Here is a 20,898-nt window from a genome sequence, read left to right on the forward strand (position 1 = left end):
TAAGGAGAGATGGAGATAGGAGAGGGGATCTAAATAAATAAAATAAAATTTGAAATTTGCAAAAATTCAGTTAAAAAAGGGGAAAAAATAGCATTTTAGACGTGGGTGTTAGCACCTTGCATTGTTGTAACTATATAAAGAGGCACTGGGAGCTTGGTGGAGACACCATTATTTTATTATTCCTTTTTTTCTCTATTACCATTAGCCCAATGTAAGCAAGATGTGCTTTCTCAGAAGACAGATGACAAAGCTATTAGTGTTACCCTATCTACACCCACAGTAGAGCTCTTTCCTTCCATAGCAATGTTTTCCAAATTGTTTTATATTAAATTTGTTCCCTGGCATTCTGCTGAATCTAATTCCACTTGAAATGACTGCAGATATATTATCATTTTCTGATTTAGTTCATGTGTGTTACAATTGACTAGTTTTTAGATGAAAGCTTTCATTCATTGAGATATTTTCCAAGTGGCTTACATAACCTTTTAGAATACTTATGGCTTCATGTAATTTACTGTGTAGGATCAATAAAAAAATTGTATATTTTAAATACAGATAAAAATAATCTAGCAGAGATAGGAAACCAAAATAACACAGGTCAGGAAAAAAAAGTTGCTATTAATTATTTGAAAAACCTTCATCTGCACATAAAATTTCAGTAGCTATAATATACCACAAAGATTTTGCAGTGCATCTATCTGCTTTAGTTGTGTAACCTATTCTTCTCGCAGGTGACAGTATAAGAAACTACAGCTACAGCCTCGATACAGTGATGACTCTGACGCAATAAGAAGCATTCATTTCCTTGAATACATCCACAATCAAAACAAAACTTTCATTTTTAAATGCTTATCACTAAACTATCCAGATGCTGATAATCTGAAAATATTGCTATTTCAATGTATTGATTCTTAATGAGATTAAATTCAAAGGAAATACTGTTGAATAAAAACTTCATTTGTGGAATAATTAGTAACAGAAGACTTTTCTCTTGTGGCTAAGAACATTGAAATACACAAATTAACCAAATGTATGGATTTAGAAAATGGAGTTGGAGTTGCTTCATTCATTCTTGCAATGGTAAATTTAAATGATTATATATGTATTACCCCAAGTTTTACAAAAATCTAGACATTCACAATTTTTGGCAACAAAGCCAACACACGACGGCTTGCTTCCATTATACTTGTAAGAGGCAATTTGAGAAGATACTCCCAGGAATTAAATTTTGTAGATAAACATTTTAGCTAATTACATTATTGTTCTCAGCACATTGAAGACAGCAGTAGGCCAAATCAAGCAATCTAATTTCTTTATTTTTTTTCTTTTCAAGCATTATATTCTCTTCCACTAACACATGTTAGGAATCAAGTAAAAATGTGTTTACTGCATACTGGTTAGATAAGAAAGATATAAAAAAATCATTCAGGTCAAACTCATAATGTTTTATACAAGAAAAAAGTTTAGCTCTTGTGTGTCAGCCAAATGGCAGATGTATCAGATTTCTGTAATGGTGCAGTGAAGTTCATTCATCACACAGACCTTCCTCAGAGCTGAGAGCACCTGAATTTGTGAACAGCTCAGAGAGGAGGAAAGTTACAAGTCTGGACAGCGACTTCAGGGCTGATTTTTTATCTGATCATTTTATCCTGTGTTTAAGGCATCACTCATACTTCCAAGGCATCTTTCTTTTTAAAATAGTATCACAGTAATTATTTCTTAAGGCCTAAGTAAGTATAAACTGTAAAGAGCTACCTTAATAGTCTTTAAATTATACTTTTAAGAGTATGATAGGGAATATTCTACCATCATTCATGAAATCGATTGTCCCTCCAAAATACATTAAAAGTCACTAAAAAATAATAATCTGGTCTTGCCATGAGCATTTTCTTAGGATGTGTATTCTGTTGTGCAGCAGTAAAATTTGTTGCACGTGCTACAATTTGTTGAGGCCTTGAATTGAAAATTACTCTCTTTTCAAGTTTCTACTATAGTGCTTGGCACAGTCTAACACAGTTAGCTGCACATGTTTCTACCCAGCAACACATGTGATTCCATCAAATCAATATAGTCTTGGTGCTCCACAAAACTGTAGCTATCTTACATATACAAAACACTAATGTAACAAGCACTAAATAATTTCCCTAAATTAATATTAATACTTTATTCTTCTGTTTTTCAAGATTTATAATTTGTGGTAACATTCCTCAGTATTTAGGAGATGGCACTTAATGAAACAGCGATTATTTTACATTAAGTATAACCCAAAGTGATATTTCATCAGTATCTTTGAAAGGGCATAAGTTTGAGATTGCTTTTAAAATGGCATACTCAGTCTAAAAATTAAATTATAATGAAATCTGTGCTTCACAATTAAGGTGAGGTACTAATTAAATTACTGACATTTAAAAATCTATAAAAAGTTTAAATTGTTATTCTCAGTAAAATCCCATTATAACAAAAACTGAGTGTACAAGTTTATATTATTCCATGTATCTAACAAAATATAATTTATATCTATTTTTAATAATATTAAATTTTGAAAATCACTAAATAAATTAGACTCAAGTGTTCTGGAATCTGTAATAGATTCTTCTTAAATACTATAACTTTTTTACTAACTGTGCTTTTCAAAACTTTTAAGTGTGCAAATGGTTGACTAATGATAGAATGTATTAAACACGCACACAAACTTTTTCTTGTCAATGACATCAGATGGTCATGGAATTGCAACATCATATTTTTTTTTGGATCAAGAAGGTCCTTTATGGATAGTCTAACACTATCCTCACTAACTGGGCAAATGAGAATACTACCATCTAGAGAGATTCTGTAATGTGCCCTGTATCTCACAGCAAGGTAATGGCAAGACCAGACCTAGAGTGAAGATGACTCTAGGGTTCTCCCCAACAGGAACCACATATGTAAGTGTATATAATTCAGTCTCCAGGATATACAAACTTTGAAATGACAGGTAAAGAATAAAACCTGCAAACAAACTAAAGTTTTATAATGGCTCTGTGTTTACTTAGGTCCTACATAAATAGTCAATGCAAATTTCATGCTTAGAGTGTACATTTATTCTTCTGAAGTTCATTGATTTTAATCTATAGGGTCTTATAAGAGCCAATCTATTATAAAACATTGCAAAATATTTTCTCTAAGGTCTTTCCTCTGTAAAAAGTACTTGACATAAGCAGTCATACAAATAAGACAAATGAATATGGCATAAATTGCAGCAAACAGCTAAGGCACTGCTCTTGAGGGCAGCTGTGTTGCCACTATTTACTATAGGAACAAAATATACTCATAAAGAAAGTGAATAAGGCACAGAAAAAGAATAAAAGCTGCATTTTTCACTTTGATGATGTAATTTTCAAGATATAAATTTAGGTATCTTGCTACAGTTAGGCTAGTTTTATAAAGAATTATTGAAATCTAGCATTTTAAGAGTATAACTTTTCTTTACAACACCAATCTTTTTATAACACTTGCAATAGAAATAGAAATAAAATATAAATAATTAAAATCTGGCCTAAAAAATAAAGCATAAATTAAAAAATTCAATGCATTCACTAATGACCCAACAATCCCTCATATGTATTTACCTCAGAGAGTTGTAAACTTCTGCACACAATCATATGCACAGATGCACACTCACAAACAAAACTCATGAAGTTTTACAAGAACTTCATTTATTATAATTTTCAAAGTAGAAAACCCAAATGTTTGCAATAGATGGATAATTGAACTGTGATATACCCATGCTGTAACAAAGAACTCAATAAAAAAAATAGAATGAATTAATGATTCAGTCAACAAGTACAAATCTTTAAGCCATCATATACTGAATGAACACTGGTGGGTGTATACTGTATGATTTGTTTACATGTTATTCTGAAAAAGTTTAAAAATATAGGAATAGTTAAAAACTTGTAATTTTTAGGAGTGACAGGCACACACAGGTGGGTTTATATGGGAAACTTGGAAGGAAAGTTTTAGGTAATAAACTGGTTGATATATTAGATCGGAAATAATTCTTGGTAGGCCATACAAGACATCACATTTTATAAAGAAAAGAAAACACATTAACAAGTGTTATACAGAAACAGACAGTAGTTGTGATTCCGTGGACATACACATTTGCTAAAATTCCTCAAGTGTTTCTAATGCATAATTTTTAATGTATGTGCTTGAAAAGAAGTTTCAATAGATGTACTACAAATCAGGAAGGAACTGTCCTCCTGTGAGAAAACAGCAAAATCAGTAGGCAAAGGCATTCTTTTTAGCCACGACAGAAAACATCAGTATATAAATATCTGTAGGTCAGAACGAACCACATTGTATTCAGTACAGCACTGCTGACTTGGGCAAAAATGAGCAGTTCTTTTGGAATCATTATTTCTTTGAACGCTGATTCTTACAGACAACAGGGACAATTTAAGATAAATCTGTTAGAGGTCAAGAACCATGAGACAGGATTTGACCAGAAGGCTGCTAGTTCAGGGTTTTCCAATAAATATAAGAAAAAAAGAGAGAAAATTAGCATCAGTATAAGTACTGTATATAAGCAGATTTTGCAATATAAAATTCAATAGTAGGTATTTAAGAATGACTTCAGTTTAGTCTGGGCCTTGTGGCAGAGATTTTTAATTCCCACTTCTCAGGATATAGAAATGCAAAACATAGTACTGAGGCAGGAGAATTACACATTCAAGGCCTCTCTGCTACAGAGTGTTTGAGGCCACCTAGGCCGTTTCTTCTTATTTCTTTTTTAAATTAAAATGGGCTGTGGATATAACTGGGTGGAGGGGTGTTTACCTAGCATCTACAAGGCACTAGGCCCAACCCAGAGCACTGCAATCATCAGTCAATAGCAAACAAGACAAATTTAGTCATTTTAGAGCAATTTTTAAAAATAATATAGTACTGAAAAAAAAGCTATATACATAAAAAAACAGATGGAGGGATATCAGTAACTGTTATGCCTTCATTAAGATTTAAAAAATGTTTATTGAATTTTGGTGACTTTCATAGATCTTGATCATATTTAGAATCCCCTCTTTTCCATCCCCACTTGTAGCCCCCATGCCAGATTTCATGCATTCTGCCATATATGTTAAGACCTATAAAGTCAAGTTTGTGTCCACAAAAGTGTTTTTTTGGGGTGAGTCCGAACTCACACCTGGTCAACTTATCTGGTGTCACTCCCTTAAGACCAAGTCTCCCTCACAAGCATTGGTGCTAATAGTTCCTCAGCTACGGTTGGGGCTTCTTACCCTTTTCCCTGCTTCTGTGCTGGGTTTTTGTCTGGTTTGAGTTTGCATCAGTCTTGTGCATGCTGTCACCATGGCTGCAAGCGCATATGAGCAAGTTTCCTTGTGGTCATCTACCACCCTTGCCTCTATTGTCTTTCCACTCCATCTCCTGCAATGGTCCCCGAGCCTTTGGTGGCAGAGGTTTAATACAGGAGTTCCATCGAGGGATACACACTCTGCAGTCTCTTCATTAAGTTTTGTTAAAAACATTCTGTTGAAGATGGACTTATTTGTGGGAGGTGAGGGGGTGGTAGGTCATGTTGCTGTCTGCAGACACTGCATTTGCTCCGGTTTCATCACCTGTCTGCAGTTTAAGTAACGGCTGCCAATTTCAGCTGTATTCAGTTGACTGGCAGCTATCTATCCAATGTCAAACTTATCTTTACACAGATTTCCAAAGGCTGCCATTTATGCACACGGATTCTGAAGGGCACTAACTATGGGGCTGATAGACTGCAACAGCCACTATATCGCTAAGAACGGAATAAACAGGAACGGCGTTCTGAATAATCAATGAGCTTTCCCTCTGCCAGTGGCTGGCTTCAATATCCCGCAGTTTCTGTGCGGTTTTGAAATGAATTAAAAATGTAATTTCCTAGAAATTCTGAATTATTATATTTCTATAAAAAAGTGAAAGAAAGGCAGCCAAATTATAATAAGTTTAATATGCTATATTTTTTTAGATATCATTTCCACCTAGAAATTAAAAATTAGCATCAGTTTGGGGTTTTATTTACATAAAATTGTATGTCATTACTTCTATTCATTTGTAAACATAATACATAAAAAAGAGAATGCAATATAAATACATAAATTACATATTTACTTAAAACTGTTATACATAAAGTAAATTTTACATACTTTTATGAGGATATAACTTATATAAACACATATCTATTTAAAGAAAGCTTAAATTCTGCCACCTACAAGGCTCACTAATTTGAGCCACCAACAGCACTGTCAAATTCAAACCCAAAGCCCATCTCCGACATCAGCTGTCCCCTCATCATTCAAATGCAGTCATCAAGATCTGTCATTTTTCCTTTATAAATATTCTCAAAGATATAACAACTACTCAGTACCCACAGTTGTCCAAAACTAGATTTTCATTTGACATCAATTGAGCTATTGCAAGAATTTCCACAGACTAAATTTGCGTGTACACATATAGTTACCTGTATATTTCGTTACCTATTATATGAATTCATGAGAAAGGCCAGTGGTACAGTATAAAAGATACATAAAAATAGAAAGGAAGCTATATAAATAGAAAATATGTCAATAAATAAACTCATTTATTTAATGGTATGTGTACATTGTATATGTACCTGTTGGTCTTGGTGTGTTCACATGGGTGTGTGAGTGCATGTGCACATGATTGTGGAAGCCTGGCTGACACTGTTTATGATCCTCAATTGTTCTCTACCTTATTTTTTGAAACAGTGTCTCTTGCTGAAGCTGAAGATCATCTAGCTCTCTAAGCTGTCTGGTCACTGATCTTCACAGTGCTGGGGTTACAGGAATGCACCACCCAGGTCCTTATGCTCACCCAGCAGGCACTATACTGACTGGACCATCTCCAGAGCCCCTATACAAACTAATTTAAAGAAGCAATAAACAAACAGGCCATAGTGGCACACAGTTTTGATTCCAGCACTAGAGACACAGAGGAAAGCAGATCTCTGTGAGATCAAGGTCAACCTGGTCTACATAGTGAGTTCCAGGCCAGCTGGGACTATAGGGTGAACCTAGCTCAAAAATAAATAAATGAACAAAGAAATAAATAAGAAAGTAATTTTTTTTTTTAAAGAAGCAATAAACAAAACTGAATGCTGTGTTCCAAAGTAAGGTAGAGCAGAGGCAGTGCCACAGAGGACACTCAGGTACTTTCAGTTTTAAATAACACCTTAGGGAGAAGTCAACCATGAAAAGAGGAAGCTGGGCAAGGAAGCGTGTAGCTGAGAAAACACAATAGAAAAGGAGCAAAGTTCAAGGCTCTTGGGGGTGGGGGTTCAGTGCAGAGTTAAAGCTGGCCAGCTGGGGGACTGAGGAGGCTGAGACTGAGTTGTCACAACCAGCAAGCTGGCAAAGGTGGTAAAGGTAGGTCAAAATAAAAAGGGTTCAGAGACAGCTTCCGGTCCAGGCAGGAGGAGTTCGCGATCGAATGAAGGTTGAAGGCAAGGAGGTGAGAAGTCAGGCAGAGCTTACTGATAGATATGCAGCATGTGGAAAAGTAAGGATTCATTATTTCAAGTACTATCGACTAGGAACTGAAAGAGTGGAGCCGACAACCAAACTTATTTTAGACTGATGTTACTAAACAGTCTCTTTATTTTGAAAATTTAGTTTGATGTTTTGTAGTTAAGCACATTTAATGAAGTCATTCGTGTAAGACGGAAAGGATGCATTCTCCAGCATCTTTCCCCTTGGGGTTCAGAAACCCGTAGTTTATTTGACAAACATTTTTGTACTTATGATAGGCTAAGCTCTGTCCTAAATGTTATGTGGTAGAAATATCATTAACCTTTCATTACACAACAGGGAACAAAAGCACAGACAGTAAATAGCACGTGAGAGGTTCTACATCAAGTCTGTTTCTAAACCATGAGCTAGTTCCAGTCCCAAGAACGGACTGAGGACTGGGTTCAAAATGAACAGGAAGGAATTTCCAGGAGTAATGAGCATAGTCTATTGCTTGATTTGGGTGGCATTTGTGTGACTTTAAAGGCTTAAGTCAGAACTATATATTTAAAGGAGTAAGTTCACTACACATCTCATATATCATATCTATATTTATCTTATGCAATAGATAAATTCAATAAGCCAATTTGAAATGACAGTCTATATAGGAAATAGAAATTGACAGGCTGGAACTAAACATATACAATTTGTCTGCAGGAAGATTGACTTTCTCATAATATATAAACTGTCCTTTCCTTGGTATGTTTATTTCTGACTAAAGCATGCCTTTTGACGTCATGATCCTATATTATTTACAGATGAAATAACATGTTGTGGTTTGTTGTCACAAAATCTCATGATTTTTAAGACGGATTTCAGTCGTTTTTACCTCACTGAGAACACACAGGATTTTTTGAATGACTTCATTGATTCCCTTTGGGAAACCTCAAATAATACTCCTAATGACTTACCATAAAATTTAATGAAGCTTTGTACGTTTTTACATAAAGTATGATTATAACACCGCTGAAGGTATCAGAGTGTTTTTACATTTCTGTTCCCAATGTAATATTATTACAAGTCTTACTCTTCACATTGCTGTGCTCTATCATTTAATTGTACCTCAAAAGAAAATAATTCTAAGGACAATTTGAATCACATGCGATATAGTAGATAAAACCATATTTTAAAGCTTTACTTTTAATAAATACATAAATCTGAGTAAAGTGTCAAATTTTATATAACAAGCCTGAAGAATCCCCTATAATACAAGTGGGAAAAATGTTAGCTGTCAGTTTTTTTTATTACTGATCAAGGTATGTATTAATAAAATAATTTTCATTTTACAGTTTGTGTTTAAGAATACATAGAATCAATTGTCTAACCATAATGACTTCTTAGAATCAACGACCACCATCAAAATTCCAGTGAGATGCCATGGACACTCACTAGGACTACTGTAATCAAACTGGTTTTGGTAATGACATGGACATACTGGTACCCTTGTTTTTTTCTGCTGAGAATATAAAATGTTGTAGCTATTGGAAAACACTTTCAATGTTTCTCAAAAGGCTAAGTGCAAACCTTTCATATGAGCCAGCAATTCTACTCTTGGGTATATATCCAAGAAAAAAATGAATATCTATGTTTTCATGAATGCTTGCACTCAAATGTCCAAAACTTCTTTTAGTATGATAGCCTTAAAAAGTATTTAAAACCCTTCAAATGTACATTGACTGAAAAAGAGAAAAGTAATGTGTGGTATATCTAAAGATCCATATGGTAGAATATTAGTCAGAAAATGATGAAGTCGTGTCTTTAATAAAAAGAAAACTTGAACATATTCTGCTAAGTTATCAAGCAGATTCTAGAGGTGATCCATTTTATAATTCCATGCTACGTCAAATGCATAGCAACAGAATATGCTGATGTTTGTCAAGGAAGGGAGGAAGGAATGGGAAGTAATTGCTGGAAACAAGTTTTCTTTAGTGTGATAAAAATGTTCTATGATTTTATAATAGCAATAGTTTGACAACCTATCAATACACTAAAAATAACTTTAAATGGGCTAATTTGCTGGATAAGAATTATATCTCAATAAAAACAAAGATCATCAACCATTCACGATGGTAAATTTCCTCTGATGCTTCCAGAAACTTCTTATATTCAGTTGGTGACAGTCATTCATTACAATTTATATTGCTTTTTAAGTTTCTGTCTTATATTTCTTTTCAAAATTATTTGTGTATATTTGTATGTTAGTGAACGTTTGTGCATGTGAGTGCAGTGCTCACAGAGTCCAGAAGAGGGCATCAGATCCCCTGGAGCTGGAGCTACAGGTGGCTGTGAGCTGCCTAATATGACCAATGGAAACTGAAAATCAGGAGTCTACTAGAGAGTATTTTTATCTGCTCAGCAGTCTCTGTAGCCCCTTTACATTTCTTAATAAGAGGAAAGACTATGAAATGTTATTTCCACAAGCCCACAGATATCTTTGACATTCTGGATATTATCTAGGCTACAAAGTCTTAAGCTTTGTTATGGCAAACATCTTATTTCTTGGGCTGTTCCAAACCTTCTTTACCTTAACAAGTCTAGTATTCTTTTACTATATCTGTGATCTCTTTACCATATTGGAAATAGCAATCTTTCAATGGTCAACTTCTGCTCATTCCCAAAGAGTTGAACTGTCAGGAATGCTGGGCCTCACTCTCATAGTCTCTATGATAGTTTCAAGAATCTCCAAGGTCAGTAAACTACTTATTCATTTTTTGCTCAGCAATTTGTCAATGACTCATTTAAACTGTGCATCAAGACTGGCCTCTAAATTCCCCAAAGTAAGTGCATCTAAATCTCATTTGGTTGAATCTTTTAAGAGGAAATCAGCAAACGGGACCATTTATTGCTAATTTAATGAATTTCAAACTACCAAAAAACCATTTCATTTTCAACCCAGTAGAAAAATGGCTGCAAAGTTTACATGTTAATATAATAAGGTAAGCAATACTACTGAGAGATTCAAACATAACTACTCTCCAATATGGGAACAATAGTGTTTTCACATGTAAATGATTTGGAGAAAGGAAAAAAAAATGGGACAAAGAAATTAAGGCCAAAAAATTTAAAACAATAATTATCAGTAAAAACTGAAATCTTAATCTTAAGTTATGTGGAGAATCTTGGAAAACTCATTAATGCTAATTTACAATACATAACAGTTATTTCAATAACTCAAAATTAAATACAGAAAAATAGTTTTATGGGACGAAAACCAAAAAGTAAATAGCCCTATTTTTGACTGCATCTTTATAATAATAATTTACATTTGAATCTGTTTAAAGTTACTTCAAAATTAATTTAAACAGCTTTAAGAATCCAGCAGAAGCCTGGCACTGAGGTGCACACCTATAATCCTAGAACTCATGAGGCAAAGGGAGAAGGACCTTGAGTTCTAAGCTGGTTTGGGCTACATCACCAGACCGTCTAAAAAAAAAGCAAGAAAAGGGAAAAGGAAGAAACAAAAAGGAAGGAAATCCTAATTTTTACTTTTGATGATTAATAGAAAGACCTCTTTTACATTCTATTATTTGCTGGAGAAAATGTTCTAGCCTAATTTTACATTCTCTGAAATTTTTCGTATTGAATGGCATAATTATATTTGTAATTAATAGGTCATTTTAGAACATAATCTGCTTCATATTATATTAAACATTTTGTAGGTATAAATGAATGCACTTATTTCCTTATTTTCACATTCAGTTATGGATATAAATGAGAGAAAATGAAATGAATTAGATAAGGATGACATTAATGAATTGCCTTGGTACCAATGGAAAAACAACTCACCACGTTGTTTCATAGCAGCTACTAACTTTTAAAAAATATTTTATTTATTATTTTATTATCTTCTTATCTTATGACTGTACTGCCTGCATGTAAGTGAACCCATGTTGTGCAATGCCCATAGAGGTCAGAATAGGGCATCAAATTTCCTTGGAATTGAAGTTACAGAGGGTTGTTAGCCACCACGTAGGTGCTGGGACTCAAATCCCGGTTTTCTGCAAGAGTAGCCAGTACTCTTAACCACTGAGCCACTTCTCCAGTACAGTTACTAACATAATACAGAATCAGTGCCTTTCCAGAGCACCCAACAGTTCCAACTACTTATTTTAACTTAATATTTTTTTCATATAGGGTACATTTCTTCACGACAACAAACATATTCAACTGCATTATTTATTGTTCAGAAAATGTGAATGCATTTTCCAAAAATATAAGAAAAATAAAAATGTATAAATAATATATAAGGTCTACTTTTAAATATGCTGAATTTTCTTTATGATACAATCTCATAAAATTATATACCATTGAATTCACATATAGTAAATACAGTTTTAAATTATTAGCAAGCATGGTTGTCAACAATAACCTATCAATTACCTTAATTTGCTCTTCGATTGCTAAAAATCCATGTTTTTCTTCTCTGACATACTGAATTCAACATTTCTGCAAAAAATAAAATAAAAGATTTAATTAGATTGTTATTATAATTATAACGCTATTAAAGTTTTTGTTACTGCTTGACAACTCCACACAGTGCTTATGGTGCCACAGCAGATTGCAAAGAAAACAGAAAAATATCGAAGAGAGGCGAAACTTTTTTTCAATGTATATTTTTAATTCAATTTTTGTGCATTCTATACAATACATCTTAATTATACTATGATTTCTCTATAAAGCATATAAATCTTTTGCCTTTTATATGGGCATTTTTATAATTTGGTGTTCATTGGGAATGTCAGTGAAATTTTTAGGTACAGAATGTAAATATTTTCCTGCTTAAAATATGACATAAGATTTTTAAATAAATTCTAATATCTCCAAGAAAGATCTGGTTTCTAACAACAAGCACTTGTGGTCTTGGGGCATGGACAAAAACTTTCACCATATGAAAAATGCTACGGAAAAGCCATGGACAAACTCCTTAGTGCATCTTGTTATGTAAGCATACACACAAAACACACAGAATGCTCACTTCCTATGTCCTTATGCATATATGTCCTGAGAGAGAGAGAGAGTGATACCATGGTTCGAAAAATCTAAATATAGTGTAAGGAAGAAAATGAGAAGGGCGTACTCAAAGTGAGTGTATTTAAATCATTGATTTGTAGCATTTTGTTTTCATTTTCTTTACATTGTTACGATTCCATTTTTTAAGTATTAAACTAGGAAGCAATATGCTAAATTTGTCTAAAACATCCCTCAAAATATGGTTCTTCAAAGTACTTTATTGTGAATTTAATGTTTTCTTTCAGTTCTGTAACTACATCAATTTTTAAACTTTTGATTGAGTCTATTTAAAAATTTCACACAGTCAATATTTCTAGTAATTATTAGGTACTTAGTCTTTATTAAACAATTACTTTAGAAGATTTTCTATTATTAAAAGGTTAAGCAACTATACAAATTCCAAAATAGTAACAAAACCCATTTTCTATTCTATCATTTTTCCCCAAAAGGTAAGAAATTATATGAAGCAGGAAATCAATAGCACAATATTAAAATTTAATTCTCCTTCATAAAAAATGATATTGATTAAAATCAGATGCAGTATACCACAATATGAAAACAAATTAGTTGAAACTATTCACCAATGAAAATATTAGACTTAATTAGATATTTTAAATTATTAAAATAACAGGATTTACTGTAGTTTTTTCCAATAAGTGTTCACTTGTATTTTTCCCCTTAGAAAAGTTTATACAAGAGCAAGCCAGATGTTTATTTGAATCACATGCTTGACAATTTAGACCAACAATTAAAACAACATTTTATAGTCAGTGGCTTCGAGTCCCCTAAACAATCATCTTTCAACAAATCTAGCATGTTCTTTCAGTAACTAAGGCCTTGACTGTTTACACAGGTCACTTTTCCCCTTGTTTTTGAATAATGGGCCTTTGTCATCTTGAAAAGGTTTTATATATCTGGGCAATCATGGGTAGACAGCACAGGCTTGCTGAGATAATTATCTCCCCTCGGATCTTTTTTTTTTTTGCTAGACATAGGGAATAGATTCTGATATCTAAAGGTGTTTAATCGCAAAGTTCTCTTTGACACCAACAAACCCACCCCACTACAAACAGAACCCATCTTGTCTTTGGTGGTCCCATACCTCACTGTATATTTTTTCTGTTTTGCTGAACTGTATATATAATAAGAATTACTTTAGAATAGGAACTCTGACTTGAATCACTTCTGCAAAGGGATAAGCAACTAAACAGGCCTCACAAACTGCCTGCTTTGGCTTCACGTAAACTAAGATGAAAAAGAAAAGTGAACCACTACATATATCTTTGAGTTTAACTGCATAGCCACCTTTACAAGCTGTTTTCTTTCCCTTTTTCTGCATAAGCAGAGAGAGCCTGCAGTTTACAATTTAACCATTTAATATCTATTTACTATCTCTTTACAACTGCTCACTACATTTAAGAGTGGACAGGCAGCAGAGGCCAAAGACAAGTTTATTATAGCCAGTTAGCATCTTACTGACAAGGGGAGATAGGAGCCAAAGCTCAGGAATGGAAAAAGGGGAACAGAAGGGAGGAGAAGAAAATACAGAGAAGAGCAAACTCAAGTGCACTGTTCTATGAATATGAAGTACTGTGAAAAAAACCTATTGTCTATTTATTAAGATTAATCTAAAACCGAATTTCATAAGCAGCTATTATAAATATTTTGGGCACATGACCTATTTTCATTATCTTAGCTATACATGGTTCAAAAATAACATAAAAGCAGTACCCTAGAAAACATCGCATTTCACCAGAGGACTTGTGGATTAGATGGAAATACTTTAGTTCTCAGAACTATATTTACTTTAATTAAAAGTGAAAATTAAACTATGCTTTTGATTAAACCTTGTAAGTCAATATAAACCAAAAAAACTAACAGTAATGTAAAAATAGCAGACAGCCAATTCATAAAACTGGAATAAATGATAAGTAAGAATGTTCAAGATCAGTTTTCTAGTTCTGAAATAGCAAGTTTAAAAAGAAGGGAAACAATACATTCATCATATATTCACTCTTCCAGGAATTACTCTAGGAAAAATGGTTTCAGAATAAACTTAAGAGGCATAAAGAATACTCACAGATCCTGTACACATTCCAGTTGAGAAGCAGACAGAAAATCACAGAGATACTCAAGGAGAAGACACACCCATATCACATGTACACGTCATATATATATGCATATTTTAAAACTCTATATTAAATTCTTGCCAAATGTCACTGTTGTAATTACTTCATACTGTCATTTAACTGTAAAATAATCCTCTGAAGTTTTTCCAGATATTTTTATATTTACATACAAATGCACTGCTAAATGGAAAACTCAGAATTTAACTGCAGGAAATACAAATTCAGATTCTACAGCTTCAAGCCTCTCAAATAGCAGTGTATTATTACAGACTGTATTTATAACTGAAAATAGGCTTCTTTCAATCATTTGTTCAGAAAATAATTTCATAATTTTGTGACACTGACTGCTAGAAGATAGCTTCACATTTTGATAGATGATATTCTAAGATAACTCAATACAAATTAGCTTAGAATTAAGATGAATAATGTCTGATTTTCTTGATCCAAGTAGCCTAATTCCAAAATTATACAATGTGGCAATGACTTTTCTGGGAAACGCAAATTGAAGTTTTGCAAATTAATCATATGCTTTGAGATCATTTAGAACTACTCATTGACTCTGTTTTCCTACTGTGTACTCAGCTTGTTAAATTTAACTAGCCTTTAAGAAAAACAATGTAATCAATCTTACTGTGCTTTGGACTCCTAGTGTAATTAACTCTTACAGGCTCTGAACCCATAGGTTTAGTCTTATACTACCTTCCCTATTGCTCCCTCACAACCCTTCTAATCCCCGACTCAGAATAATGTGCATAAGATGTAGTCATTAAACTTATGACCATCTGATGAAAAGAGTGATATTGTTTAAGACAACATGATCCCCACAAAAACTTGGAAGTGACATGTGATCATAGGTTGATGACATCTTTTGTGGTTTTGTATGCCGTTCTGGGGCAGTAGGGTAAGAAAAAATAAATTCTGCCTTAAAATTCCTGGTTAAAGATTGTTTTTTACAAACTTATTATTTTTTTACTATTTTATGTGTATGAGTGTATTGCCTGCACGTATATAAGTGCACCTGTGTCATGCAATGCCCACAGAGCTCAAAAGATGGCATTGGATCCCCTCAAACTGGAGTTACAGACTGTTGTTAGCCACCATGTCAGTGCTGGGAACTGAACCCAGGACTTCTGCAAAAGCAGTCAGTGCTCTTAACCGCTGAGCCATCTCTCCACACCTTGGTTTTAGATTCTTTAAGACCAAGTTTCTCATTCCTTTTTCATACCATGTTTCATAAGCTATTCAATAAGTAGTACAGTACTCTCCCTTTGTTCAAGAGGACAGTTCAAAGAAAACAGTTCAGACTGTGCACTCTTAAACTATTCCAAACGTCACAGTTTTCAAAGCGACACTACCTCAATACAACATCATTTATTGAGTTACTCCATAAAGGTCCATGAGGCTATGAAGTGGCAAAACCAAGGGAACCAGATCATTCTGCAAACAGTTAAGAGACAGTTTTACAGCCCAAGATGCTGCAGATTAAAACCTAGGAACTCCAGGAGCCAAGGATGTGCTGTGCTACACACTGTCAAGCCAGACACTCATATTTAAAATGGTTGCTGATAACTGAAGTAAAAACAGGACATGGTAGAAAAAAATCGAATAAGGTGATTCTTTTTCATTCTCTATGAGTTAGTCCTTCATCAATTTTGGAATTACAGGGTTAGAATTACGTGTAATTTTATTAAGTGTTTTAAAAAGGAGTACACAGCTTTCATACGGCTTGGAAGATAAATAAGGAAACGTGAGACAATGATGGACAAATAAAAATAGCGACTATATCTGTTGTATTCCATTTTCTTTAACTTATAACTCAAATGTTCTATCTGTTTATAATCATAATGTTCATGTCATTTCCCAAAACTTCTTTCTTTAGTTGTCAATCTACTAATCTGTAGTTATCTTCAAATATCTGCTACTTGAATGTCTTCTGATAAACACCAGCGTACACTAGCATATTATTTTCACCACAATGTTCAGATTTGTTTTTTCTCTTCAATTCTTAATAGCATGAGAGATCAGCAACTCACTAAGATGAACAAATTCACCCAATGATAGTGTTAAAACACGACTCCGAGATGACTTATCCCCAATTCAAACACCTGCCACTACATCATGTCACCACTGGCCTCCACACCCCAGCTATTCCTCAAGATTTCTAGAGCTTCCTTTTAGCCCATCTAAAATCTTTCTTGAAAATAGTTACTAAAATAATTTAAACCCTCATTTTTCTCAAGAAGATTTCTTCTCAGTAAGGAATATAGGTTTCAAGACCCCCAAAAGGACGAATTCACTTTTTTTCTTTTAAGAACATCTGTTAAGCAAAACCCTACCAAATAATTGTCTACATCATCCATATCTTAGGTGGCTGGCCCATTTTTATGTGAGACTTTTCTAGAGAGATTAATCAGTTAATGCAAGATCATATGTGCTATGCTACAAGGGTGTGGGACATCATAACACATGCCATGGAAGTGACCAGAGGCAGTACTTCATGAATGGCTGAGTCGCCTGACAAATATTCTCCCCAGTATCAATGATGATAATGGACAGAGTTGCCATAACAAGTATTTCAGGTCTAGAGAATTCAACCTGCCATCTAATAGATTATGCATTTCAAAGTAAGAAAAAAGTACTGAACTTGTGAGAACGTGAACTGGGGCTCTGTAGTATGATGCCTGCAAATCATCCAATATGCTTCATCCCCAACTTCACATTAGACCTAAAACAAATCTTAGTAAATGTAAAAGAACCACTGTCATGAAAAGTGCACTATCTAACCAAAAAAATTAAATGAGAAATGAGAATCCCTAAATAACTGCCAATCATAGACAAAACTGGAATATTTTGAGTTGAATGAACACCAATCACAACACATCAGAATTTAGAGGAGACAGAAAAAGCGTTGTTTAAAGGCAACCTTATAGATTTAAATATCTACATTAGAAATGAAGAGGGGCAGGGCTGGAGAGATGACTCAGCAATTAAGAATACTGGTTGTTCTTGCAGAAGACCTGGGTTTGAATCCCAGCACTCACATGACAACTAACAACTGTAACTCCAGTTCCAGGGGATCTGACAGCCTTGTCTGTCTTCTGGGGCATTGCATGAGACAGGTGGACTTACCTACACGCAGGCAACACATGCATAAACATAAATTAAAAATAATAAAAAATATTAAGAAATGAAGAGGGGCTGGAGAGATGGCTCAGTGGTTAAGAACACTGGTTGTTCTTGCAGAAGACCCAGGTTCGAATCCTAGCACCCACATGGCAGCTAACAATTGTCTGCAACTCTAGTCCCAGTGGATCTGACAGCCTCTTCTGGCTTCTCCTGGCATTGCATGACATGGGTGCACTAACCTACATGCAGACAATACACACATACACATAAAATAAAAATAATAAATAAAATTTTTAAAAAATGAAGAAATATGTAAGATTAATTACAAGAGCTTCCACATCAAACAAATAGAAAAGCTAACTAAAAGGAAGCAACATTAAATAAAAGAAAATTTAAACTTTATCAAAAGTCCAAGATTAAATAACTACTAATTATTTAAAATCCTATCAGGTTATAAAATCCTATTAATTATTTAATGCTATAAAATTGCTCAATTTATCCATTATGTTCATTATTAACAATGAAAAGTAGATGCAACTGCTCATAAATTTTCCCTCCACTGATAAAATAGAATCAAGCAGCCGTTAGGCCTTTGAATGATATAACATATTTACAATGTAGAGACAACTCATAGTTTATTGAGAGGGAAAAGGACAGCAGAAAATCCAAATTGATCTTCAAAGCTTAATCAACATATTAGGCAACATTTAAAAAAATATTTTATTTATTTTTATTTGTATTTGTAGTATACTGCCTGCATCTGTGTAAGTGCACCCGTATCATGCAATGTCTCTGTAGGTCAGAGAAGAACATCAGATCCCTTGGAACTGGAGTTACAGATGGTTGTTAGCTGCCATGTGGGTATTGGGAACTAAACCCAGGTCCTCTGCCAGAGCAGCCAGGGCTCTTAACTGCTGAGTCATCTCTCCAGCCCCTACCCAACATTTTTATTATAGACCTCTGAAATTTATTGTGGTAAGAGTGATTTTGTCTGACTGCATTCATAAAATATGATAGGTTACCACATCACTCAACTGATATATCATAACATATTATAGGCTACCATATACACTACACCATACCTTACACTATTCCGTACCACACTACACCATATACTAAACCATACCATACACCATGCCATTCACTAGACCAGATCATATACTATATCACAGCTTATCATGCATTATACCATATCCTACCATATCATATTGTTGAATATGTATGGTATGCAAGGCAAGGAGAAATGCAGGAAAAAACCAACTTGTGTCTGTTCTATTTCTAGTCACTGTAGTAATAGCTCAGTTAAGACAGTACAAACACAGAAAGTTCTTGTGTCTCAGAGACAAATAAAATGGATTATTATACCTTTTATTTCCTTCAGGTTTTAATCATAGCACAAAGAATGTTTTATTGGTGTAAGAATAATGTCTCAATTAATCAGAAAACCATATCCAGGTAGGTGCTCCCCAACTTAAAATGAGGATATGTTTCAATAATCCACTGTAAGTTGAAAATGCAAGTAAAAAAATACATGTAATGCACCTAACCTTCCTAAAATCATAGCTTAGCAACAAAGTCCATTGTGAGTTAATTTTTGCTATTATGGTCCAATGACTGATTGGGATCAGAGACTTTAGTAGTCATAGCATCTCAAGAAAATATTGTAAAAGATAACAGTTTTGACCAAGATAAAATTTTAAAAATTCCAAATATGGGTTCTACTAAAGATTACCAATTTTGTACTATTGTAGCAAAACAAAATCATAAATATTTCAAGTCAAATCAAGGACTGTCTCCATAAGACCAACACTTTCATTCTAGAGGCTATGTGGGTAGGCCATTCTACTTCAGAGGTAATTTCTTCAATAATCTGTTCTTGTTTTACTTTTTCAGCTTTGAAGAAGATATCAAAAGACAGATAGTTATTCCTTCTCAAAAAAAAAAAAAAAGCAAAATTACCAAACACCAGTCACACCCGCCTCTTTCTTTGAGTCTGGAGGACATATGACTCACAGCGCTTTAGCATATCCCTGGTGCGAGATGAACTAGGCACTACTGTCCTGTGGCCTTAAGGAGAAAAGCTATGGGAACGTTCCACCTTCAGGAATTCTAGCCTTCGAACACATCTAGTAAAATGAGATGATTCTAACAATGAGAGAAAAGTAGGACGTACAGCAGGCATGACTGCTGAAAGCTGGAACAAGCACCAAAGAAAGAATTCAGTTTGCAGTGGAAGTTTTCCACCAGCAAAATGGATTACTAGCTCCGTAACACAGTCCCATTCCAAGGAGTCAGCACACCATGTGTGTAATTTAACATTTGATGAGGATCCAGGAAGATTATTTCCTCAGCAATGTTAGTGTCAATTCTCTGCTTGAAAAATAGTTCTCAGATTATCAATATAAAAACAATCATTTAATTTACCCTGTGCTTTTATTTCTCAAAATGGCTAAGCTATGTCTATAATTACACATGACATATTTGCCTTCTAACCATGGTTTCCAACTTCTCTAATAATGGGAATTATGAAGCTTAATTATAATAAAATGGTCCTACCCGCTATACTTCTAAATGATCATTTTCTGATAGAACGCACTGCATTCTAGCCTGTCATTTATATCATGAAATAATAATTATGCAACTATATGTATATACTTAAAATACTTTATCAAAACAGTTCCAATAATTTTGAACACTTTTTTCTAAGCAATTAAATCACTATAATAATTTTTCATTGAAAAAGTTTTGTCACACATCCAACAGCATTTGAAAAGCATGAATTAAAAAATAAATAAATGCAGGGACTGGAGAGATGGCTCAGTGGTTAAAAACACTGGATATTCTTACAGAAGACCCGGGTTTGAATCCCACCACCCACACGGCAGCTAACAACTGTCCATAACTCCAGTTCCAGGGGATCTAACAGCCTCTTCTGTCCTCCACAGGCACTGCACGACACTGGTGCACTTACGTACATGCAGGCAATACATGCATACATGTAAAATAAAAATAATAAAATATATTTTAAAAATAAATAAATTCAAAGAAAAGATCAGGAAAAATGAAGGGTATGA

General features: G+C 34.0%; 1 protein-coding gene across 18 annotated transcripts in view; it reads right to left on the reverse strand.

Moving 5' to 3' along the window:
* Adgrl3 (adhesion G protein-coupled receptor L3) overlaps positions 1-20,898 on the reverse strand; it is an 877,792-nt gene that overhangs the window by 671,032 nt on the left and 185,862 nt on the right. For all 18 annotated transcript variants that reach the window (XM_008833280.3, XM_008833274.3, XM_029563589.1 and 15 more), the window contains exon 3: positions 11,940-12,005. The gene's annotated coding sequence lies outside the window, so the exon portion shown is untranslated. The remainder of the gene's footprint in view (positions 1-11,939; positions 12,006-20,898) is intronic.

This window comes from Nannospalax galili, unplaced genomic scaffold (genome assembly GCF_000622305.1).
Source record: "Nannospalax galili isolate Female #2095 unplaced genomic scaffold, S.galili_v1.0 scaffold433, whole genome shotgun sequence".
Classification (NCBI taxonomy): Eukaryota; Metazoa; Chordata; class Mammalia; order Rodentia; family Spalacidae; genus Nannospalax; species Nannospalax galili.